The 17,869-nt window shown below is 37.2% G+C and overlaps 2 long non-coding RNA genes across 2 annotated transcripts; one reads left to right on the top strand and one right to left on the bottom strand.

Moving 5' to 3' along the window:
- Positions 1-1,666: 1,666 nt before the first annotated feature.
- On the bottom strand, positions 1,667-7,215 carry LOC311427189. Its single transcript, XR_014687245.1, has 3 exons — positions 7,083-7,215; positions 4,582-4,660; positions 1,667-3,416 (listed from the first exon to the last, which is right to left on the bottom strand). It is a non-coding gene; the product is annotated as an uncharacterized lncRNA (long non-coding RNA).
- Positions 7,216-7,353: 138 nt separating this feature from the next.
- On the top strand, positions 7,354-16,005 carry LOC311427190. Its single transcript, XR_014687246.1, has 4 exons — positions 7,354-7,380; positions 14,288-14,382; positions 15,013-15,144; positions 15,536-16,005. It is a non-coding gene; the product is annotated as an uncharacterized lncRNA (long non-coding RNA).
- The last annotated feature ends 1,864 nt before the right edge of the window (positions 16,006-17,869 follow it).

Genomic DNA, 17,869 nt, shown 5'->3' with positions numbered 1-17,869 from the left:
GTCTTACTGGTGAGCTTTTCCTATTAACTGTAAGAACAAATTGTTATGTTATTGCTTGGTGTGATGCAGAAATTCCTCCGTAGATAGGTATTTAATTTTTAATTCTGCTCTGACTAGCAACAATTTATAAATGTGTTGTGTGTGACATATGACATATAGGAGATTCTTCAATAGCTTCTGGTGATTTATGACAATAGGTATCCTCTAAGGACTCTGTTCACGAGACTCTGAAATTGCTGGAAATGTTAAATGATGAAACATGTTCAAATCTAATCTGAAAAGGAGCAAAGCATAAGTAATAGAATCAAAAGAGGAAGAAGTGGTAGAAAGGAAGTGATATTCTGAAGTGAGAAGAGAAAGTATGTCCTAAAGACCAATGTAGAAAGGCATGCTCATTGTGAGGTGAAAATCAGAATACACCACACAGCTGTCAAGTTAGTGATTTGAAGAAAAGAGAGGAAAAATGGACTGCAAGACAAGATAGAGACTGATTGCTGGAAGATGTTTTTAATATTCATGGAGTACATTATGCACTCTGGGGGTCTCTTTCTTTCTCCGAGCATTCTGCCTTCCCCTCCTTCCCAGGGTTCCCAGTGGTGTTTCAATGCTCTCAGCAGGCAATTCCAAGTTCTGTTCTATTTCTCACAGTTAGTGGTGTCTCAGAACAGTTTCCTTGTGCAAAACACTCATCTCTCTCTGTATACATATATTTATACATGTGTGCTATGTAGGTATTCTCCGCTGCCTCATCAGGACAAAGATTAAACTTTTCACTATTTCCCACAGCTGAGAAGAGAACCTCCTCAGTATTGTACTGGCCCCCAACATCTTCATTACAGCAGCTTTTGGTCATGGTGTATTAATAGCTTCAGTCTACAGCAGCCAGGCTGAGATCAAAGGTGCATCTGTTTTGCATTTCACATTCCTACTGGAGCAGCTCTATTTTAAATAGACATTATTGGAGCATATGTTCTACGTTTCAGGTGTGAAGCATAAGCACTAGAGAAAGGAGGTCTTTTCTGCTTTCATTTTGACCAAAATACCTGCTCTGGACTCCCACTAAAGGCACAAAGAACTAACTAAAGTTGATACATTTTTGTTTGATATAATTTATTGATATACTGACATATAAGTTGATATATTTTTGTTTGATATATTTGATGATATATAAAGTTTGATATATATATATCATATATAGATATATGTATATCTATCTATCTATCTATATATATATATATTCTTTTTGTGACAAATTTCTCACTTCTACGTTTCCCTGAAATTTTCCTAACACACTCCATATTTTCTAAGGTTACTCATGTGTGTTTTCTCTGACTACATGAAATTAAAAAGTAGACCATTCTTTTCTTCTGGTACTTTCTGTTTTTAGTGTGATTTTAATATATCACTAGCAGACTCTGAGAACATTTAAAACACAGGATGTAAAAGTGCTGCATACAGATTACTCTATATCAATTAAAATGTGAAAAAAAAAGTGTTTGATTTTCAAGGTTCACTTGAAACCTTTCAAAATTTACTTGTACTTCAAGTAAGACTTGAAAATCAAAACTAATTTAAACAAACGAGAATTTCAAATATTCGGAAAAAAAAATAAATCTACAGTTTAAACATTTAGAATACTTTATATCTACTAAACCCTGGAAAAAATAATAGAAATACTAACAGAATTAAATCATAGCTAAATTAGTTTTTCTTCAATTTATACCATGATGCAAACTTTTGCAGAACCTAAGCATTAAATACAAATAGTAACTGCAGCATGTATACATTTACTGTCTGTCCATGTACAAATATACTTTCTGTTCTGTCCATATACAAAAATAAAAAATGTCCAAAAATAAAAAATAGAAAAAAGGAATTTGGCCTTTTGGCAAAAAAATTGCATTTGATTTAGAACAGATGGTCTGGAAACACACCTTACTGTAACTCAATTTTGCAGAACCATAATTTTACATGTAAAATCTAATGTTGATTTGATTTAACCTACATAGTCCTTATTTCATATCTCATAACAATCTGCAGTTGTGAGAACAAAATTATCCTGGATGTGATAAACAAACATGTAAAAATCAGGGTTTTGTGTATATTTGTTATATACAATGTTCTGCATATTATGCAGAATCAGTATAATATGTTTTCCTTATGAAGGAGATGATTGTCACACTTGAAATTTGCAGTATATAGGAGAAAGGTGTGAAGGCAGCTATAACCAATCTGTCAGGGCAATGAGTTCCTGTTCTTCACCAGCTGCAAAGGGAAAGTCAGCAATTACAGATTTTGAGGTCAGACATGGAAGTGGAGAAAGAAGAAAGTAATTGTGCAGAGTATCTTTTCAGAGAACTGTGCATTTGCTCTATATGTATACAAAAATTAACAGAAATCAATATCAATAGCAGATTTTCTTCAAAAGTATCTTCCTGCTTGTGACCTCCTGCATTAATATAGTAGGAATGCCAATAAAATAGGATATAACCTCTTCAGTATTAATAATTACAGGCCTTATATCTAATTATAGAATATAGCCAGAATAAGACATGGGGCTCCTGCTATTATTCAAGTCCAGAACCTAAAAATAAAAAACAAAAATATTTTATTACTTTGCTATGATGATACTTTAATGAAAACACTTAGCTTCCTGATGCTTTGATTCTCTCTCCATTACATCTGCATTTTCATCAATATTTAAAACACATCCACTGTTCTATCACTTTTTAAGTTTAGGTGCTCTCTATGTTTCATTGAGTTATTCTAAATGAGAATATTGATTTAACCAAGAACACAAAATTCACATCAACTTGCCATGACTTTGATGCTGCAACATCACTGGTAGGTACACTGTTGTACTGAAATACCTTTTCAATAGGGGTGTATTCTTCAACTGATGAGAAAAGGTATTTTGTCAAGCTTCATTAATTCATTCAGTTTGGATTTTGTTTAATACCTTGGTATGTACTAGGCTCTTCTCCATCTTTTACAGGTATAAAACTATTTCACTGCAAGTTTAGAAACTATTTGTACAACTGCAACAGAAATTAACTTAAAAACTCCTGGGATGGATTACAATACAAAGTTACCCTGCAAAATTTTGTATTGGAAACTTTATTTAAAGTAAAAATGGTCTTTTTTTGTTTTGTGTTGTTTTGTTTTATTTCCTCTGTTTAATTCCTTAATATGTTTGATACATAACCTATGGAGGCCTTAGAACGTGTGTGTACACATATTTATACGTATAGATGTAAATGCAGTCATTCCTTAACTGCATTTCAGAATTAATGAAAACACAGCCATGGTTTACTTCTTTATCTTGATGGATGAGTATTCATCCTTCGCCACTGCAGATTGTCTTCTCAGCTAGATTTTCATTTTTCACTGTATGACTCACTGAAGTCACCATCTCCCTGTGTGGGCAAGGAGCATCCAGATGTCATCATCAGGGGTGGGACACTGGGACATGGGGACAGTAGGACACTAGGGTAACCACAAGCAAGGGGCCAGTGTGGAACCAGGTGCTCAGCTCCCTGCCACCCTCAGAATTAGATGTTTGGCAGATTGCTGCAGCAGCTCTCCAGGTAGGAACTTCAGACCATCCCAGACATTGTCGCAGGTAGTTCCTGCTGTGCATGATCCCCACACTTATATGTGTAAATGCATTGATTTCACAACAGGTGGACAGATCAGGGATTCCCAGGCTGTTCCTGCTGCAGAAATGATCAACTGTTCACTGATCAGACACTTTTAAGTGGACAAGGGAAACTTTCTGCAGACTCAGAAATAACCTGGCAGGGTAGCCTCTCTTATTTGGGTTACATAGGAGATGTTTGCAAGTAAAGACAATAGTGGGGGATCATGCACATGCTGGGGTGGTCACACAGCACCACAGACCCCCATAGATATAGCCTGTATATATAACCACAGGGCTATAAGAACACAGTAGAACAGCCATTTGGGGGGTTTCTCAACTCAGATGAAGATGTCAATGCAACAACCCTTGCAACAGAGGCTGCTGTCATCATTTGGACAGCCACCAGACTTCCTCTTTGAGCCACTGAATCCCTCCCCCTCACACCTCCCTCTCACTACCCTGTGCCAAGACCCCAGTAATTAAGGTGTTTATTTTAAACAAACTGTATCCATGAGTGTCTGGGCAAGACAGCTAATGAGCATGAGTGGCTCAGATTTCTCCATCATTATGAAGGTATTCATGAAATGCCTGCCATAGAAGCAGCTCTTCCTCAAGTAATTCTGAGCTGTGTTTTTTTTGTTCTTTTTGGACAGCTTAGAATGAAAACACGTTTGTCTTCTTAGACACTACTCTAAAAATGCTAAAATAATCCATTAGCAGTAACACCAGATTTGTTTTCCAAGAGAAAACATACAATCAAACTCTCTGTATCTCTTTCTACTCCATCCAGTTGGTGGAAGTTTCCTCCGATTTTCAGGGATTCACTAAGGCTTTTTTTTTTTTTTTTTTTTTTTTTGGATTGGAGACTGAAAACAGAGCTACACAACCCCTTTTTCTGACTCAGTACAACAGTGTATATTTTTACATCCTCTCCTGCTTGCCATATTCAGGAATGTTTATGTAATGTCCACTTGGAGCTCTCTCTGTGAAAATACTGAAAATACAGTGATGCAATGGAATCTGTGGGAAAAAAAAAATATATATATATTAAAAATCTGTGAAGGATGCTGTATTACCAGTCTATTCCTGTAAAATGCTGCTATGGTAAAAATGTCTTTAAGGGAAGTCCTTTCTTTTCTTAACTTTCTGCATAACTCATTGTAGGATGTAGGTATTACACACAATGTAATTAATTATAGCACTGAATATCTGCAACTACTTTCCTTTAAATGAAAGGAAGCTAAAGAGTTTTCTTTTTGCAAAATGATAACAAGCAGGCTGATATTGCAGGAAGGACAAATATTTTTCATGGTTGCTTTAAAGACGTTGTGCTACACCTTGATCGAGTTACTGACATACAAATAGAAAACAATATATCATGTTATTGCTTGTTGTTGTCCTAATTTTTGAATGCTTGATGCTCAGATGGAATTCTAAGCATAGGCTGGGTGATTAGAGAAAGAAGAGAAGTCATTGCTTTTCAAAGAGCTTGACAGAAATCATCAGATCTGACAAAAGCTGTTTCAGCTCGTTAGTGATTGCTCAGTCTTAAAAAACATAAATCTATCCAAGGTTTATTTCTTTGGAGTTATGTCTAGGGATTAAGGCCCTTATTTTATTTTGGGCAGTATTTCAGTGCAAATAGTTTCATAATATTTGTTAATAATGAATCATTGATAGTGCATTAGATTAGAAACCAGGTAAAGCTGTTACCAAAATCATCAAGTTATTTGTATTTAGAAGGTATGGTAAAAAAGGTAGGTAAAACTGAGAAATGTTAGAATAAACTACTCTCCTGTGGGAGATTCCTAGACCTGATAAAATGTATTAATTCATGGATTACAACTTTTTGAAATTTGTCACACACAAACTGTGCCTCTTTATTTGGTTAACCTAATTTTTGCTTAAGTCTTTTTCACTCACTTCTAAAAGTTCATTAATAAGAGTGTGCCATAAGGCTCCATGCACTGCCCATTTTTAATGTATTGTTTTACACTGCTATTTTGAGCTCAACTACTTTTTAGGATGTAAGGGTGGAAAGTAGCTTGAATCCACAGAAAAGAGAAACAGAGAAAAGCCATGGAAAGTCCAGGCAGCCTGAGTTACCTTGGCAGAATTCATACTCTTTTAATGTTTTGTTTGTTTGTTTTGGAACCTCTTTTTTATTGTGAAGAAAAATAAGTAAGTTCAGTACATGCAATGCCATAAAAATATTCAAATGCATTTGAAATGAGTTTGTGCATGTGATGGCTTTTTCTAAAATTGTCAAGTATTGACATGTTGGTTGAACAAGGGAGATAAGCCACAGACAGGTGTTCTTGCAAATTAACTACTGCAACATAATAAACTCAGTGCCTTATTGGTGTAAAGACTTTTGCTAGACTGCTAAGTAAGTGAATAGGTAGGGCTGATACTGAATGTTAAAAGATGCTCAAATCAGGAAAACTTCAGCTAGAAGAGGAAGAGGTGCTGAGTGATGTGGGGCTAACAGCAGCTGGGAGACCCCAAGGTGGCTTTGTGATCCCCTTCACACTATGCACAGCCAGTGGAGTCTTCTCTCTCAGCCTGAATGAAGCTACACTGCGAGCCTTTTCCTGCACTGCACAGCAGGGCTCCACCACCCTAGGCACAGCCCTTGGCTGTAAATTTGTGGTGGAATGCAATGCAGAAAAGGGCCCTTCTGTTCATCTCCATCTTTTCAGTCAGCAGAGGTGGCCAGCTGGAACAGAGAACTGGCAGGTCAATTTGAAAGAAACAAGTGAGTTATATTGCCTATCCAGAGCAGGCATGGAGCACCAGGAGGGAGTTGCCATGCTTAACCTCAGCTATCATGATTAATGTTCTGCTGGAAGTGATGAACTGCAAGAAGAGCAACCCATTCCAGTGAAAATTAAATATGGGATATTTCAATGTTCCTTTTCTCCCTCTAACATTAAAGCCATCACTGGAGAGACCCATTACACGAATTAGAGATGTTCTCTTGAGTGTCACAAGGCAATTTCTATCCTTGTTAAATATTTGTTATCTTTGCTGCAAATAGTGTTTCCTATACGCTCCTTCATTGCCATTTAGCTATTCCAGAAATCTGCACTTCAATCACCACTGTTCTGCTGAAACACCAGCTATTTTACAAATTTAACTTGGGAAGACTTTATACTATGTTTGGGTTCTTTAAACAATAATTGCTTATAGGTAGCTACTGAAAATCAGCACAAGGACAGGGTTATCTAAGAATCAAAAATCTGTCATATGTACTTAGCTTTATGTGTTTTTGTTTTAGATGTTGAGACAAATTTCGGTGACAGTTTAACTCACCTATTTGTTTTATTAAAGCTAAGCTATGTTATCTCAGTGAAAATCTATCTGTTTTGCATCTGTTAGCTTGCAATAAAAACACATTAACATACAGAAAGATGGAGCACAGAGAAAAAAAGCAACATACCTTTTCATTGCAAACAGTTCATAATTTGACTGAATGATGTCTTTCAGAATATAAAAAAAAAACAAAGCTGTAAAAGCAAATGTTGTCTGTGTCTCAATAAGCAGACTTTGAGAGAGTTCAGCTCAGTATCAACTGTCCCAAGTTTTGAGTGCACTGTGACTGCTAAACAGATCCACTTGTTCTCTTGTTGTTGCAAAGCATGATGACAGATCCAGCTGAGAGCAATCCCATTAAAGTCTTCATTAGTTTGAGGTTGGCCAGGCTGGTTACTGCATGATCCTCTTGAAACCATTCAGAGGTAAGCCAAGACCATCTTATAGATAAGTACTACGCTGTGAAGAAACGTACTGAGCACTCAGAGACTGAAAGATGGGCTTTTGAAAAGTATGGAAACCAGCAAGTGGGCATAAAAAACTTTCAGAATTGCTATTGGAGCAAAATATATAGTCACTGACAAAGTGTGTACATGAAGACAGATAGAAGTTGCTGCTTGCAACATGAGGCATCAGGTGACTGACAAGTGGGGCAGCAGCAGAATTATTCTGAGAATGCTCTGATAAAGATAAGTGAAAGAATTCAAATTTATTCTTTGGAATCTGGCAATCAGTTAAGATTCAATTAACTGCCTTCAGCACAGGCAACCCAGGTTTATCAGCATAAAAACCAACAATCCAATTCATGCCATGGAGAAGAGTCCTTCTGACTTAGATTTGTGTTTACTTGACTGCAAATGAGGGGCTGCCCATTGATTACAAACTGTGCACTTAACGTAGTTAAACAGGTAGCCAGTTTCACATGTGCTTCAATTAAACAATGCATTTTTGGTGGTACAGGATCAGTGAAGAGCACCCTTGAGTCTTAAAATCTTCTTTTCTTTCTCTTAATTTATTGGTCCTGTTAATAGGAGAGCATGAAATCAAACCAATGACCCTTTTAAAAATGAGCTAATGTAGTTTCTTTCTAGTGGCACATTGCCACCAGATATCAGGTTTGCAACAAAGCACAGCATGGCTTTCAGGAATCCTTGGTCTTAAAAGCCTCTGGAATACAGGTCACTGCGCCTTCAGTGTGCTCCTGGTGCTGCTTTCATATTAACATCTCCTGAGTACTTAATTTGCTTCATTTAGGCTGTCCACCATGCCATCTTTAAGCTATTGTTCATCTTCCTTGTGATCCTGTTTTGAACCTGGCATTACCTGTCCCCATCATAGCTGCACTCTCCAGTTGTGACAAGCTGTTTTTACTTCTGAGACCTTGCTGACAGTGGATGTTATTTTGTGTGAAGCTATGGTGCACTATGTTCTGATTCACTAATCATGCCATCTGTGTGCACTACTTTTGATTATTCATTCTTTCTTTGGTTGTTTCTTTGGTTGTTTCTTTGTTTCCTATATTTAGAGACTATACTACTAAAAATAGGCAAAACTAGTATGTTAGGATATATTTTGTTTTGGAAAATGTAAAGTATCACAAATGTAGCTATCCAGAAGTGAAAGCCGTTAGCACATCTCAGCTAAAAAAACAGGTGCCTTGCATGACCCCATTGTCTGTAAACATGGGGCTGAAATGAGCACAAGACATACTCCTCAGTGGGCTTATCCTGGCAGAAAGAAATGATTTAATTTTCATACTGGATACTTAATTACATACTGGATTTTACTTAATTTACATAATGGATTTCTACTCAATACTGGATTTCTACTTAATTTACATACTGGATGTGAGAGATTAAATTATTGACTTTGTAACTCAATGATATGACGAGTTCCTGCTTTTCTATCATTTCCTGTGTCTCACTTACTCCAACTTCATTTTCAACTCCTTTTGAAATATAAAGTGAAATCTGCTGCCTTCTATTATTTTACCTCAATCCTAGATCCCCAATGCTGGTATACAACTTTGTGGATGCAAATACTGTTGTCAACTGTTGTTCTCAAGTCATGCACTTTGGTCACAACAACTCCATACAGTGCTACAGGCTTGGGACAGAGTGACTGGAAAGCTGTGCAGAGGAAAAGGATCTGGTGGTGTTGGTTGATGCTTGCCTGAACATGAACTGGCCACCTGAGCACACTGCTCAGGTGGCCAAGAAGGCCAAAAGCATCCTGGCTTGTATAAGAAACAGTGTGGCCAGCAGGACCAGGGAGGTGGTCATCCCCCTGTACTCTGCTCTGGTGAGGCCTCACCTTGAGTACTGTGTTCAGTTTTGGGTCCCTCAGTATGAGAAGGACATCAAGGCCCTAGAACATGTCCAGAGAAGTGCTATGAAGCTGGTGAAGGGCCTGGAGCACAAGTACTGTGAGAAGTGGCTGAGGGAAGTGGGGTTGTTTAGTCTGGAGAAGAGGAGGCTCAAAAGAGACCTTATTGGTCAGGGAGGTTTAGGTTGGAAATTAGGAGGCATTTATTCTCAGAAAGAGTAGTCAGGCATTGCGATGGGTTGCCCAGGGAGATGATGGCATCACTGTCCCTAGGGGTTGGACCAGATGATCTTGGAGGTCTTTTCAAAACGTAGTGATTCTATGATGCTATGGAAATCACAGTAAAGACAAGAAGCCAGAGGACTTTGCAGCAGATGCAGTGAATTTTTAGGGCGATGTTATCACTGTCATGCATCAGCTTGCTCTTGAAGAAAAGTCCTAAATCTATGTAATCTCATTTGCGTGACTAACACCTGTAAAATCAGGGAAATGCTTCTGTGTTCATAAAAAAGAATACATATCCAGAAAAATATGGAAGACAAACATAGAAGTATTACCAAACTGAATGCCTGTGGAGAAAGGTTTTTCATAAGATTTCTTTAATGAATGCTCAAGCCTTTTGAAGTAGATGACTTTCATTTTGCAAAGCCATTGATAACATTTTACTGGCTAATTTCTTAGTTTGCAAGGGTGCACTTTCAATGGAAAATAGCAGATGACCATTTGGTCAGTCTGCAGAAATCCATCAAAAGCTTGTAAAAATTTTCCAGTTTCTGTAGATTAATGGACTCAAATATGTTGTTTACAGAGAAGTAAAAAGTAGGCTTACATGCCAGGGCAAAAGGGCCAAGAAACAAACATACAAATTTAAGTTAAAGCATGACATCTGAATGAAATACTGCAGTCCTGCTTGGGTATCACTTCATTATTATGCACTCATTATTTTATGACTGACATAAGTATAAACATTACCTTGGTTTCATAATTTATAATGCATAAATTGGAAAAGAATCAATGCAGAAAGCATGAAAAAAATGCAGTTTGGAAATGAAACACTTTTACAGCCATGTGCTGTGTTCCATCTTTTGCTCTAAAACCCAATTACAGTTGCTATTAAATAGTGTTAAATAATCAAATTACAGTGTGCAGTCCAAACTTTGACAAACGCCTCAAAATAATACATTTCTTGGGTAACACAGATTGCTTTTTTTCTTTAAATCCTCATCTGTGTATTCTTGCTCAAGAAAATGAAGGAAAGGGGGATTTCTCTTCCAAATTTTTTTCCTCTTCACCTGTCTCCTTCAATATTTTATGCACTATTTTGTTATAAATGGCCTATAAACTGTAATTCCAAAGAAGCTTCCTAACTTGAGAATTGGAATCACATTACTATTTCAAATAAACTTTGTAATTTTTCTAATGCTACTACTTCCAGAAAATTATATTTGGAGCATTTTATAATATGATTCTAAGATTCAAATTGAACTCTTTCGTTTATGAAATATCTGTAAACATTTACATCAGAAAAGGAAAGTAGAGAGTCAATTCACTTCTAACACAGTCTTGTGGAAGTACTAAGTCTTGAGAGCCTTAAATGACTTATATCCATACAGAGGCATCAAGAAACAGCTACAAATGAGACACAAGCACTGACAAAGGTGAAGCAAGTTTTTCTTCAAAACTTGTTGCAACAAAACAGGTTAACAGGTTGCAACAAAACAGGTTAACGATGCTGTTTCGGGAGGGCTCTCTCTGCATCAGAGGACTGATGGAACTGGAATCCTGCAGATGTTTTAAAGCTTATCTGAAGTATTGCATACCGCTGATCTATTTCCAAAGCAGAGTTACCGGCTCCCGAAAGTCATTAATTCATATTATTTCAATGCAGTTGAATATCTATATGGACTTTATAAGTTACACAATATTTTATTATATTTTGCAATATACTTAGAAACCACATCAATGGACAGGAGAAAAGGGGAAAAAAAAAAAAAGAGAAAAAAAAATATTGTTCTAGGGAGTGTATTCATTCTTAAACTGAGCACTCTGCACGTATTTATCCTAACAGACAGCAGAAAGGCTTGGCCAATAAACTAGCATAAAAAGGAGACAATGCTGTCCCACTTGCTGTCCTGCTCATAGCCACAGCAGTGTCTAATCCCACAGGGTGAGCTGCAAGATAGCAGCAGAAGAAAACAATATGGCCCTAGTGGGGGAACAACCAAGTTAATGTCTGGTGCAGCAAAAATAAAGGCGTGAGAAGTGCACAAATAAGAATGATGAGAGTAAATACACACATTTATTTATTCTTTGTACCAGTAATTGTATGGAACCCTGACTACAACTAATCCACATGGCTTTGAAAATTAGATTAATTTCAATAGTCTTCTGACTGTCTTACATGGTTATTCTTCTGGTGTAGCTGTACTGCAAAAAAGCACTTCAAATCCTCTCCCTTTTCAGTCATGTTGTCATCTCCTGTTTCATTACAGCAACAGCAAAACACTGCTCTTGTGTTAATGAAGTCTCTCAGTATAATCTTCCCATGGTCTTGTTATCAGGGCAAAGGGAATCTGATTCATGGTATAAGTAAATGAAATAAATCTCATAAACCCAAACACCATTTCTGTTGTACAGACATTAAGATTTTTGTCCTTGCCTTTATAAGGAAAGCCACTCGATGACCTTCTGTCTCTGACAATTAGAAACCATCTTCTAAACTCCAGCCTAAGCTTTTTAATAGCCAATGTATACCCATTTGTTCCTTTGCCAATATTGTTCTTTGGTTTGAATCATTCTCCTGCGCTCCCTCCCTGTTAGAGCAGGAGACTAATTAATACTTTGAGAAAAGGTGCAGAGAATATGCAGAGAATAACAAATCATTTCATGCTTCCAGTCATCTGAGCTTCCCTGGTTTGCCTTTTAATTTTCTCTTCAGACTTGATGTGTGCTGGAGTCCTCCATTTAGTAGTATGCTGGTATCTTCCCCTTTATCCTGCACCAACATCCTCCTGGGGCCTCTTCTATCTGTCTAGAAGTATGATGTGACTAGAGCTTGAAATGTAGATGGAAAGGTTGGATGGTAGATGAGCTATGAGTGCCTCAAAAGGTGTGTGAGGACTTGTAATGCGGTGTTGGCAGTGGTCTCATTTCAAAATGGGGGCACAGAAGGAGTAGTGTTTGCCATCAGAGTTGTTCCTCCCTTTCAAGCCTTTATAAAATGTCTCAGTGTTGTCTGTGCCCATCCAGAGTCTTGAGTCTCACACTTGGCAGCCTTTGGGATGTTCAAAGTCAGCCTTCCCTGGACTTTCACTGACAGAAATCTCCCCGGTTTCTGGAAGGAGTGTGTGGGTGGTAGGCTTAATTACCTCTTAACAGCTGTGGTGCTTGACAGGACAGGCAGTCTGTCCTCCAGAGGGCAGTTGATGGTGCTCCATCTGCAGTAAATCTGAAGCTGACGTAATTTGTGTTGATACAGGAGGTCTCCTCTGTGCATCTTTACAACAACTGCAGCCACACACCTGCATCGTTCCCTGGGCTTCATGGACACATCACTCTTGATCATCTCCACAGAGACATCTTCCACCATAGGGGTTTACTGGTTGGTCACAGAGGGAAAAAGGGGAAGATGAAAAGCTTCCAAAAACCCATGTAAAACTCTCCCTTCTTTATACATATTTGAAACAAGACACAAACTCTACGCAGCACAGCACACTGATGGACATTTACATGACAGCTTTATCAATTTATCTTCAGCAGGATTTGTGTATTTTGCCTAGTGGTAATACATTAAGAATTCAGGGAATTGTGGTGATTCTTGATCTGAAAACACTGAGTGAAAGCTACATGGGGAAAAATAAATCAGTATATTTCTCTTCTGATATGAGTCATTTAAAGTCTGTTAACGTCTTCACTTTTGTGTTATTGTCAGTTAGTCACATTATGGAGTTCCCTATTTAATCTGTATTGAAAGTAATAGTACTTAAGAACCAGTTGAATCACAAGTGAATTTATACTCGTGATTACATAGACCATAAAGACAGAAAATGGTTTGAGATGTTAAAACAAACAAACAACAACAAAAACTGAAATGGGTTGTTATGTATAACTCAACATGGAATTTAGTTTGCACACAGACAACAATAAGGCTGCATATTTAGCTCCAAGCTACAGCATAATGGTGAACAGGTCAGTGCTGGCATCCACCAACCTCTCTGAATTCAGTCTTTAATGACTGAATACAAGGAATAAACAGAGGAGTGAGATCAGAGGCTAAAAAGATTTCAGCAGCATCTGTGACCTGTTCAGCTAGTCTGTTACTGTACTAAAAGCACCTATATAGCTTTGTTCTTTCCAGAGAAGAAGCTGTTATTAATATAAAAAGGAGCCTCAAACCCTTCCTGCATAAATGTAGTTTCCAAGAGACATTTGTACATCTTCATGATGATATGTTGAGTAAATACAGATCAATACATATGAGTAGTGGAAAGAAAAGTATGCAGAAGAATTATGAACATGCTGGAAAAATTCTGATGGGTTTGAGACACATCTTGAATGATGTGGAGAAGGGAACTGGACAACTTGAAAAAAAATAAATAACCGAAAGAGGACATATGAACATGTGGATGATTGAATTTTGTCATGGGTGACATCAGCACAGGGAAAGATTGTTCATATCACATGCACATCCCAGAAGGGTTTTCCTCACCAATTTGCATATTACCTGCATCACCATGTAGCCTGTATTGCCTTACCCCAAACTGCAGTTTCTCAACAACCTTCTTGTGCATGTATTTATGAACCCTTTTCCAAAAGCATTGAACAATGCTACATTGAACAAAGCCCTATCTACGTTTACAAGGTATGCTTGTTTTCAGCAACATAACCTATAATTTGATATATTTTCATGGTTATTTCAAGTACTTAACTGAGAAGACTGAGTATGAAAGAGAAAATAGTTAAATACAATGCAGGAAAACATTTTTTTTTTTTTTCCCCATAAACCAGGACAGAGGAAAATGAGTCAGAGAAAGGACCTAATTCAATGCAGTTTTATACAGTGGGAAGTTGCCTTTGTGTCAATCAAATTTTACAGGATATTGGTAAGTTCAGTGTGAGCATTTCCCAAAAACTGTAGAAATTAATTTTAAAAAGGCAAAAATGCGATGAGGAGGCACAGGGCCCTATTTATTCACTGAATCAAGTATGCATACAGGTGCTCCTGGATAAGCCTTACACAGATGAATTTTAATAGTGATTGGCTGTTCATGAACATATAACAACACTGATTTTTATGAGAAGAAACCTTTGTTAAAAGAGTAACAGATCTACTGAGGTAGATAACATTTGCTGACATTTAGTCAATTTGTGGAGAGGTGGGAAACCACAAAAATGTCAGTTCTTTCCTGCACTTTCCTGAAAAAGGATAAAAAATAAAGAACTTTCTTTATTTTAAAATTGTATTGTCAGCTTGCACTTTCAGAGTCATGCCATATATCAAACATGGTTGAAAATTCAATCTATAATTTGGAAACTGTGTGGTGGTGGAAGAAGGACAAAAATAAACTGTTTATTTTCACTTTGTCAGGGAATCTGACTAAGGCATAGATTACCAAATGGAAGAATTTAAAACCTGGAATATCTTTCTTCACTCCAAGCAATTTTTTTATTTTTTATTTTTCTTATTTTCTCTTTTTTTTTTTTTTTTTTTTTTTTTTTTGTTGTTGTTGTAGGTAGCATGTTACAATTTAGTCTTCCTCGAATTGGGCTAATGTTAAAGAGTGTGGCTTCTCACCCATGAAGAAGTGAGGAGCTTGGAAGAAGTGAACTCTGCAGTAGAGCAGGGCAGAGCAGAAGTACGCAAGGTGTGTCACTGTCTCACCAAAGGTACACTTACAATCAGGCTGGTTATTTTACCCATCACAGGGAGAGACGATGAGGACAAATCAGTGTGGCTCTAAGCATCTCTTTGTTTAGGCTGCTCTAATTGCATTCAATTTGACTTCCTATTTCAGACAAATTTAATTTTCAAATTAGGGTAGCATTAGCATGCCTGTCATCCAATTGGTCTCCTTTACATTGTTTTCCATGTGTCCATGTATTCTAGGGAGAAAAGTTTATTTAGAAAAATCCAGCAGAAACTGCTTTTCCCCATTCACCTTTTTTCTCAGACTGTAAATTTTTGTGATTCTTATCTGTCTCTTCTGTTACAATGGCAATCAAATTACATCCCCTGCTTCCCAACAATTATGACAGGTTAAAGAAAACCTACATAACTCTGCCCTGGAGTTATTTCTGGAGAAAGATCAAAATGTAAAGGTCTTCATATCAGTGTCTGGCATCTCAGTGCTCATGAAGAGGAAAAGCCTGAAGGGAATGGAGAATAGCTGTGGAGGAGCTTAAGACTAAGGTCCATATCTGAATTTAAGGATGTGCACATCCTGCAGGGAAGTAATCCTCCCTGCAACACATGTGTCTGGTGTAGAGTCTCACAAGAAAAAATGTCTTTCAGACTCCTTAAAACAGGAAAATGATACAACCTTTATTGACTGCTTCAGGAAGGGGCTTAATAAGACTCATTTGTTGGAAATAGTCCATGCATGCCATTTAGTCCTAACTGTATTAATCTATTTTCATCTATATTAATTTATTCATCTTGTCATATCTTCAAAATATTACAGAGAAATTTTCTAGCTCATGATGATGTATGCTGCTATTTTGATGTTTCTGTAGTGAGTAGGATAGGGGAATATGTAATTTTCTAAAGCCGTGAACAAATAAAATGCTTTAATTGACTCTCAGTTGTTTAAAACTAAGCAAAATGACTTTTAAAAATATTTTAGTCATTTGAGGTTTAGTCACTTGAACACTAGTTACTTACATACTCCCAGATCAAAACTGATTATATACTAAATGATATAATGATTGCATTTGTTCTGCAAGAAGTCCTGAAAGGTTATTTTTGAATTTTTCTTTTTTCTTCGTAGGTAAGATCATTTACACCAACTCATAATGTACACATTTACACCAACATGTACATTTACACCAACTCATAATATTAAACTCAGGGAAATTACATGGACCTGGGGTAAAAATGAAATCTAATATACTATCTTATAGAAAAACAGTGGCAAGTAAATAATGAAGTGAAGGTTTTTGGTGGAAGATAGCTCTACTAATTAGAAAATAAAGATGCTAATTTAGACTGTCTAACTGTCTTTCAATTGCGAACTGCAATACTGGGCTAATGCACAGGCTTTTATTAACTGTTGTTATTTAATTCTGTTTCTTTTCACTAGGATGCTGCAGGGCTTATTTATTATATTCCTCAAAGAATGAAAGAGCTCTTCCCTTGTGGAAGGACCCGTTTAATGGAGGGAGGGGATCCCACTGGAGCTGCATCCCCTCTTTCTCTCACTTGTTTTCCCCAGGGCCACCTGGGGCAGTGAGACCGGCCCCAATTTGCCACCTTCTCATGATGCCCCTTCCCTGTGCAGACTGCAGGCAGATGCAGATCTTCCAGAAGGAGCATTCAAGACAGGTGAAAGGAAATTAAATTCATCCTTCTATGGAGACCTGTCCTGATGAAGTGCTCAGGAAGAGCTGTAAAACTGAAGACTGAAATCTTCCAAGAAAGATTTGCTTTAGAGGGCAGAAGCAATGTGGTGGGTTAAAAGTTGCTAGGGAAGGAAAGCTGTGATGTCATTTACACAGTACATATCAGCTATGGGCTAGGGAATCTTGCCATGTATAAACATTAGAAAAGAATGAAAACCATTAAACTTTTACAGCAACCAATTCACAAATGTTGAGATTTCTGAATCTCTAATGAGCTAAAGAAACACCCCAATTTGAAACCACAGCTTTCACCACCATCATTGAAAGCTTAGATCTGCAGCCACATTTTCGAAACAGTTATTAATGAACTGGAGCATATCATCAGCATTAACTCTGGCAATGCATAAGTGCGTAGACAAATGACTTCAGATAAAATGAATGTCAATCATTGTTTTGAGTAATTTCTATGTAACTGGAATGAATATGGTCCCTATATACTTTTTCCAAGCACATACACATGTGAAACCCGAATGATTTTTCCATTCTTTCCAGTGCAATTTTCAGCCTAAGGGACTTAGGAGTATTTCATTAATTGCTTCTAAGAAATTAGTATCTAATAAAGACCATCTGCGAACTAGTAGCTAAAGAAAACCATAGGAAATATATTTTCACTGAAAAAGAAATTTCCTGTGAAAAATTCTGTATTTCATGCATAGCAAAGCATTTTGATCAGCTTGATCTGAAGTTGAACATTTTGTTGGAAAAGTTTGTTTGTCTGGGGTTTTTATTTTGCCTGTAATTTAAAAAACTCTTCTCAATATTTTTGGTTGTACATCTCTTGTCTAAAGTTCTGTTGATAATTAAGAGGCTGTAACACATCGTTTTTTAAGTGGTGAGGACTTTGTCCTCAAGCACCTCCTGAAGGAGACGTGCAATGCACATTGTCTTCCTTCTTCCTCCCCTAGCAGTGCAACCAGTCAGTAACAGACCGACGCTGTCACCCATTCGCCTTCCCTCCTCTCTGGTCCCAAG

The sequence above is a fragment of the Aythya ferina genome (genome assembly GCF_964211825.1).
Source record: "Aythya ferina genome assembly, chromosome: Z".
NCBI classification, from domain to species: domain Eukaryota; kingdom Metazoa; phylum Chordata; class Aves; order Anseriformes; family Anatidae; genus Aythya; species Aythya ferina.
The sequence above is the reverse complement of the archived record's forward strand: the minus strand, read 5'-3'. Positions and strand labels throughout refer to the sequence as shown.